Source organism: Pteropus alecto, unplaced genomic scaffold (genome assembly GCF_000325575.1).
Source record: "Pteropus alecto unplaced genomic scaffold, ASM32557v1 scaffold72, whole genome shotgun sequence".
In the NCBI taxonomy this organism is placed as follows: domain Eukaryota; kingdom Metazoa; phylum Chordata; class Mammalia; order Chiroptera; family Pteropodidae; genus Pteropus; species Pteropus alecto.
Window position 1 is genome coordinate 19,270,917 of NW_006436811.1, and position 7,247 is coordinate 19,278,163.

At 33.4% G+C, this 7,247-nt stretch overlaps 1 long non-coding RNA gene across 1 annotated transcript in view; it reads left to right on the forward strand.

Annotated features, from left to right (window-relative positions):
* Nucleotides 1-5,738, forward strand: part of LOC112481387 — a 56,048-nt gene extending 50,310 nt beyond the window's left edge. The window contains exons 2-3 of the long non-coding RNA XR_003046892.1: nt 1,035-1,135; nt 5,054-5,738. This is a non-coding gene — a long non-coding RNA (uncharacterized LOC112481387). The remainder of the gene's footprint in view (nt 1-1,034; nt 1,136-5,053) is intronic.
* Nucleotides 5,739-7,247: the final 1,509 nt, after the last annotated feature.

A 7,247-nucleotide genomic window follows, 5' to 3' on the forward strand; every position in this document is an offset into this window, starting at 1 on the left:
ACTACATATACTCTGGCTTGAGTTACCACATACAGAGTCAAAAGCCCTTAATTGCTATGGTTACATCATCTCACCATGTGTGATAATTATGAGGCTACTGGGAAGGCCACTCCCGACCACAATATATCCTCATCAATTGTACTTAGTGCCTAGAAATACTAGAGGTCTTGTTAATTATGAAAAACAAAAATTCTAAAATAGAGTAAATTACATTTAAATTTTCAGTAATAATATTTCTTTAATATTCAGTAAGGACATCAAGGGTATGGGTATTTTAATGAGGAAAAAAAATTACTGGATATGTACTTTCAAATGAAATATAGTCTGGTTAGGATATGCATGAGGATTGATAATGGGCATGAAAAAGTAGAATTGAAAATGTGAAAATAAATGTAGAAAGAAGTGGATGGAGAGCAATGACCAATTCTGTTGGCTTTATTATTTTGCCTAAACTGGTCATGATCAATGATATGGCCATTCTGACATATGCCAGCCAAGTTTCACTGAACACCAGCACATCTTCAATGCTAAATAAGTAAATAAGTAAGTAAGTAAGTAAATAAATAAGTTGACTTCAAATTGAAAAAAAATAGGGAAAAGTATCTCAGTTTTCCCCGTGAGCCCAAGAAAAGATGGGGCTACCATTCACCTCTTAAGGATGGCAAGGTACAGTCACAGGCTGTTGTCAATCGAGACAGCTGCCCAGGAATACACAGTGGGTGTCTTTCCTCTTTAGGTAAAGAGTTTACTAAATTCTTTCCTTGACCTGCCCACCTTCTTGTCCACTGACCAAGCCACAAGCATATCAAAGGAAAAAAGACAAGCCCAGGAACGTCTTTCTGGATTATTACACACTCCATCCTCTGAAGTCATATTTCTCAATGTAAATTTGAGTAAGACAAAAATAAGAGGTCAATGTTTTAATTTGAATATGTTATCTCATTCCTTCCATATGCAGAATACTCTCAAATAATTCATGATATTATTTCTCAGAACAGTTGAAAACTAAATCTGCTCTTCTTTCACTTTCACAGGGTCAGTTTGATTTACATAATAATATTGACTGCAAAAGGAGACTCCTTTTTGGTGAGACCACTTCTGAGCTTGAAGCAGCTGTAATGAAAAACGGAAAAAAGTATGATATTATTCTCTGTCAAACACAGAAAACGTGTGATTTTGCAATGGTTTATATCCTACACTACTGTTTGACAAGCATGATGTTGAACTGCATTAAATATTAATTTGTATAATATAGTAGTCATATAAAACTAGGCATAAAACACAGCAGGGAAATTGCATTTTCTTACTGTTAAGACTATTGTTATAGTCATCTGGTACCTCATGCTGTCATCCTACTTAGTAGATTGATGTTTGTTTTCCCAGTACACACCGACTGCTATCAATAGCATTGCTAACTTGTCTATTGTTATGTAGCCCTCAGAAGTAGTCAATCTTGCTGACTGCGAAAGGGTCCTTAGTTTTGAGAGACTACTCATAATCTCCTGACATGAACTTAATCAAAATTCTAAAATGACATGTGAACACTTGTTTCTAGCAAACAGTTTATGTTAAACCTAGGCACAGCTTTGGTTTTGTTCTATAACTTATTTCATGATGGATGACCAGGAATAACCTAACTTCAAAGTGTTATTTTCCTTTGTTTTCATGTGTGCAGTCCATATAAATAATGTCTCAGTTTTCTCCTAATTCTCACTAAAGGAGGGTATTTGCTAAATAGGCCCATTCACCCTTTTCTCTAGTCATTCCCTGCTCACTCTTTAATCTTCTTGTTCTTGTCATAAATCATGAAACTCTTAGTTTGATTCCATTTTTCCAGAACACCCACAACATTATTTGACAAAACCTGCAAGGATTGAAAACATATTATTTAAAAGCAACTTCTTTCTTTTCTATTTGGTTCTACTCCTATCTCCTTTGTTTTTGGCTCTCAACATGTATTCACATCCATAAAACCAGCTCTCACTAATCTCACAGCCTCTCCAAAGGCTTGCCTAAGGCATTCCTCCATGTCAGTTCATCTGAAGACTTTCAGCTGATGAACAGCAAGAAAATGTCACTCAGAAAAAGATGGTTACAAAGCTGGCCAGACACCATGTGCTGTTATATTTCTAGCTTTGCCAAATGTAACCTTCTTGATCTTCATTTCTATTTTAGAAGGAATCTCAAAGTCTGAGACTCATTCTTAGCCCAAATTTAAGCAAAGAGGAAGAATAAAGAATAGGTACAGAATTTCAGCAAAAAAGAGATTCTTTTAATATCTTTGTTTATGAACATATATTCATATTGCATGGATAGGAAAGAGCATCAGGAAATGAATTCGGGAAGTAAGGAGACTGAAAGTGAGTAGTGAGTTACAAACTCCTCATGCATTGCCTCATTACACCTGGATTTTGAAGGCTCACAGATTGCTCTCTTCTTTTTTGGCAAAACTAAACATATAGCTTTTAAATAACTACAATTACTCCTAATTTTAATTTCCCTAGAGAAAAGAAAATCTATTTTATTTCACCTAGACATCTATATTCTCACCTAGATACTTGTACTGATTACAGGTTCATTTCTGCAAGTGCTTTAGTCTCTCACAGAAACATGTGATGCAGAGCAGTGGTCCTCAACCACTGTGCACCCCAGAGCAAGAGGAACTTTAAAAACTTAAGGTTGATATAGCTCCCTGGAGACAATGATCATTTATGTCTCCAGGAGAAAATCACTGACAAACATTTCTGTGGTGTGCAGGTTCAAGAACTTAAAATTAGATTAAAATATTCCTGTATTTACTGCCATTTTATCTCTTTTTTTTAATTTAAAAAAAAAAATCCCAAAATACTAAGTAAAAAATATTCTTATTTATATAAAGTCATCTGCTATCATTATTTCCTAAAAACTACAACAAAAAATAGGCCTACCAATATCTTCTTTTTCAACATTACTTCAAATGAAATTTCTCCCAGATATAAACATTCAAAAGCTATTTTTAAAGTTTTAATCATCTGAACCAAAGGATTTAGTGTTGACTGATAAATCTTCCTATGATAGCCTGTAAAATACACTAATCACAGGCTACTGGCTCTGTGGACATTCAATAAATTAACAACCGATGAAGCTGAAAATATGTTGCTCTAAGCTGACTCTTTAGTTTTAAATAACCGCTTTCAAAACTTCACCTTAAAAAATGTCATGAACATAAAGAATATTTATGAGTGATTGGTCTTCATCCCTTCCAAACAAGTGATTTAGTTCTGGCAGGCAATACTGGGTCTCCAACGTTCAGGCTTTCATTTCTGAAGTTCAACACAAGAATAGGAAATCACCCTAAGTATGCATTACTACTGTCAATCAGAAGACTAAATTAAAATTCAAATAATAAAGATGAATTATATCTATATTAGAAAAGATTAAAGGAACATTTTAAAAAATAAAAATCAAGAGGCATAACCTGTTGAAATAATTTAAATAAAGAAATAAAATTGGAAATACAGAAATTACAGACATAGACAAATATAAATGCTTTGGGACAGTGGCAAAAAGAAAAAGGCCTGTGATAGTCATAGCATATTCACTTGTGTCTGAATCAGGGACTTCAGCTCATAAGCATTAATCAGAAAAATGAGTTGTAGTTACAATACAAGAAAAATTACCTAATTTTAGCCTTAGTAAAACTCTCTGGCAATTTATAAAATTGAGTTATGGAATCTCTTTATTAAAAATACTTTAAGGATACACTTAAGAATGATTACAATGAAATAGTTCAGCCAGGTTGCCATGAATCTAAGTAGAGCCTTCCACTTCAATTCCTGAGTCTTTTACTGCAATAAAGCAACTCAGCAGCAGGACTTCTCTAAAGTCAAGTAAGGCCTCCATTTTTCTAGTAAATTAATATATTTTAAATACCAAGACAAGATTTTTAAAAGTAAGTTTTTTTTTCTGAAATCCCTAGGAATATTAACAAGAGATTTTACTATATAGACTTACCTATAACTATCATAATGATTAGATTAGAAAATTAGAAAATAACCTTAAATATCTACCAATCAATAATAAAATCTTTTTGTTTCTCTCCTATTTCAAAATGATTTCTAAATTTCTAAATGGTATTTTTGATGATCTCTGATATTCTAGATAACGATGCATTTTTAGAGTAAAATGTTTTTTCTCCCACCTGAATGAAATTCATAAAGCATCTAGTTTATGTCAATCATTCCTTTTTTGGCATTCCAATGAAGACTATGAAAGATACTCTTACCTTAACATTGACACTGATCCTACAAAACAAGCAGAGTCCTTCACTTGAAATATAAAAAGGAAGCACATATATGGAGCATCTAACGCAACAGTTGAAACAGTGCTTAGGTCAAAAGACTTAAGCTTCTGGAGGATATGAGTATCCAGTCACTATTCAGATGAGACTTGAATTGCACAAAAATAAAAAAGATATTATTTAGGAAAAGTTGAAGTTATTAAGAAACAAACCTATAACAATTGTCAGCACAGAGAACGGAAGAAGTGCATAGAAATTCATCTGAAAACTATAACTCTTGGCAGTTAGCCAATAGCCAAATGCCTAGGGTTAAATACAGACTACTAACAAGAATCGAAAGAGTAACCTGAAAAAAAAACCATGATCGATGTTATCTTTTGGGTTCGAAATATCAACGTTAATAACTCTTCTAATTTAATTTAAACAATTTCTGTTGTATCATAAGATTTTAATAAAATAGTAGTGCTACTATTATGACATCTGATTATGTTGCCAATAACATTTTCTCATTTGAAAACAAGATTGTCTAATTAAATGTCTTTCTATAGAACCGATTGCTGAAATCTCAAAAAAGTTTCATATTGATAAATTACATGCTATGTTTCACATTAAGATACTCTGCAATACACGCACACATCACAGAAATAGAGCCTATATCATGCTATTTGTGCTTTTGTAATAACGCTTCTCTGTTCCTCCAATGTTGCACTTCCTTATTTGTAACTATAAAAATAACTGAAATAATCTTCTCCCCACTCCTTTTCTACTTCATAGGGTCATGGCTGCCTTCCAAATTTAGCAGAAGTGATTCCTCCTCTATGAAGGAACAGAATTCCTTCACCACTATGGTCATGATCGTCGCGGCCCTCAACCGCCCTTTCTGTTTCCTATACGGTACTGACATTTGTTATAGAAGTCATGTAGAGACAATTGCAAAATGATTTTAATTGGAATTTCAGATACATGACTTGCAGATTTATCAGCTGTGCAAATTTAGTCAAATTGTTTAACTCTCCTGAGCTTGCATCCCTTCATCTTTAAAGTGGAGCCGAATACGTCTACCCTGTAGGTTACACTAAAGGTTAACTGAGTTCACACATGTAAAGACCATCGTACAGCATCTGTCCTGTGTAAACAAGAAAGGATAGTTTTCATGATGATAATGAAGATGAGAGTGATGACATACCCTCACTGTGGGGCCTTCAAATCTTTGAAGCAAACTTTAGTAATCTTGTTATCTCCAGAGCCCAGGACTTTCACATTGCAGATTATGACACATCTCTGTTGAATTTAAAAATATTGACTATAAGTACCTACTCGGGAGGCAATGTGTAGCAATAAGAAAAAAGTGTAAGAAGAGGACAAAAAGACTACCTATGGAAAGTTTCTGGATACTAAATCAACGTTCAAAAATTCATAGCGCCCCTGTATTCTAATAATGAAGTGTCGGAAAAAGAAATGGAAAAAATAATTCTTTTTGCAATTGCAAAAAAGAATAAAATACCTGGGAATAAATCTAACAAAACATGTGAAGGACCTATATAATGAAAACTATAAGACACTATTAAAAGAAATCGAAGAAGTTACAAAGAAATAGAAAGATATTTTGTGTTCTTGGGTTGGAAGAATCAACACAGTTAAAAATGACCATATTACCTAAAGCATTATACAGATTTAATGCAATCCCCATCAAAATTTGATCGGCATTTTTTAAAGAAATAGAACAAAAATCATCAGATTTGTATGGAAGCACAAAAGACCCCGAACTACCAAAGCCATCCTGAGAAAAAAGAACGAGGCTGGAGGTATAACTCTGCCCCACTTCAAATTATATCACAAAATGGAAATTGAAACAATCATCAAAAACTTACCAAAAAGTAAAAGTCCAGAACCAGATGGCTTTACCAGTGAATTCTACCAAACATTCAAAGAAGATTTAATACCTATTCTCCTCAAACGCTTCCAAAAAATTGAAGAAGAGGCAATACTTCCCAGTTCATTTTATGAGGCCAATATTACTCTGATAGCAAAACCTGGTAAAGATAACACACAAAAAAAGAGAACTACGGACCAATATTTCTTATGAACACAGAGGTAAAAATCCTAAATAATATACTAGCAAACTGAATACAGCAACATATTAAAAAGATTATACATCACGATCAAGTGGGCACATCTCAGAGGCACAAGGATGGTCCAACATATGCAAATCGATTAATGTGATACACCACATAAGCAAATTAAAAAATAAGAATCATATAATCCTATCAATAGATGCAGAAAAAGCCTTTGACAAGATACAGCATCCATTTATGATCAAAACACTTAACAAAACTGGTACAGAAGGAAAGTACCTTAACATAATAAAGGCCATCTATGACAAACCCTCAGCCAACATTATACTTAATGGTGAAAAACTAAAAATCTTGCCTCTAAGATCAGGAACAAGACAAGGCTGTCCACTATCACCACTGTTATTCAATATAGCATTGGAGGTTCTAGCAAGTGCAATCAGGCAAATGAAAGATATAAAAGGCATCCAAATAGGAAAGGAAGAAGTCAAACTGTCACTATTTGCGGATAACATGATTCTCTATACAGAAAACCCTAAAGACTCCACAAGAACACTACTAGAAACAATAAGCAAATACAGTAAAGTCCCTGAATACAAAATCAATGTTCAAAAATCCATATCGCTTCTATACTCTAATAATGAAGTGTCAGAAAAAGAAATGGAAAAATAATTCTTTTTGCAGTTACAACAAAAAGAATAAAACACCTAGGAATAAATTTAACGAAACAAGTGAAGGACCTATATAATGAAAACTATAAGACCCTATCAAAAGAAATTGAAGAAGATACAAAGGAATGGAAAGATATTTCGTGTTCTTGGATTGGAAGAATCAACAGAGTTAAAATGACCATATTACCTAAAGCATTATGCAGATTTAATGCAATCCCCGTCAAA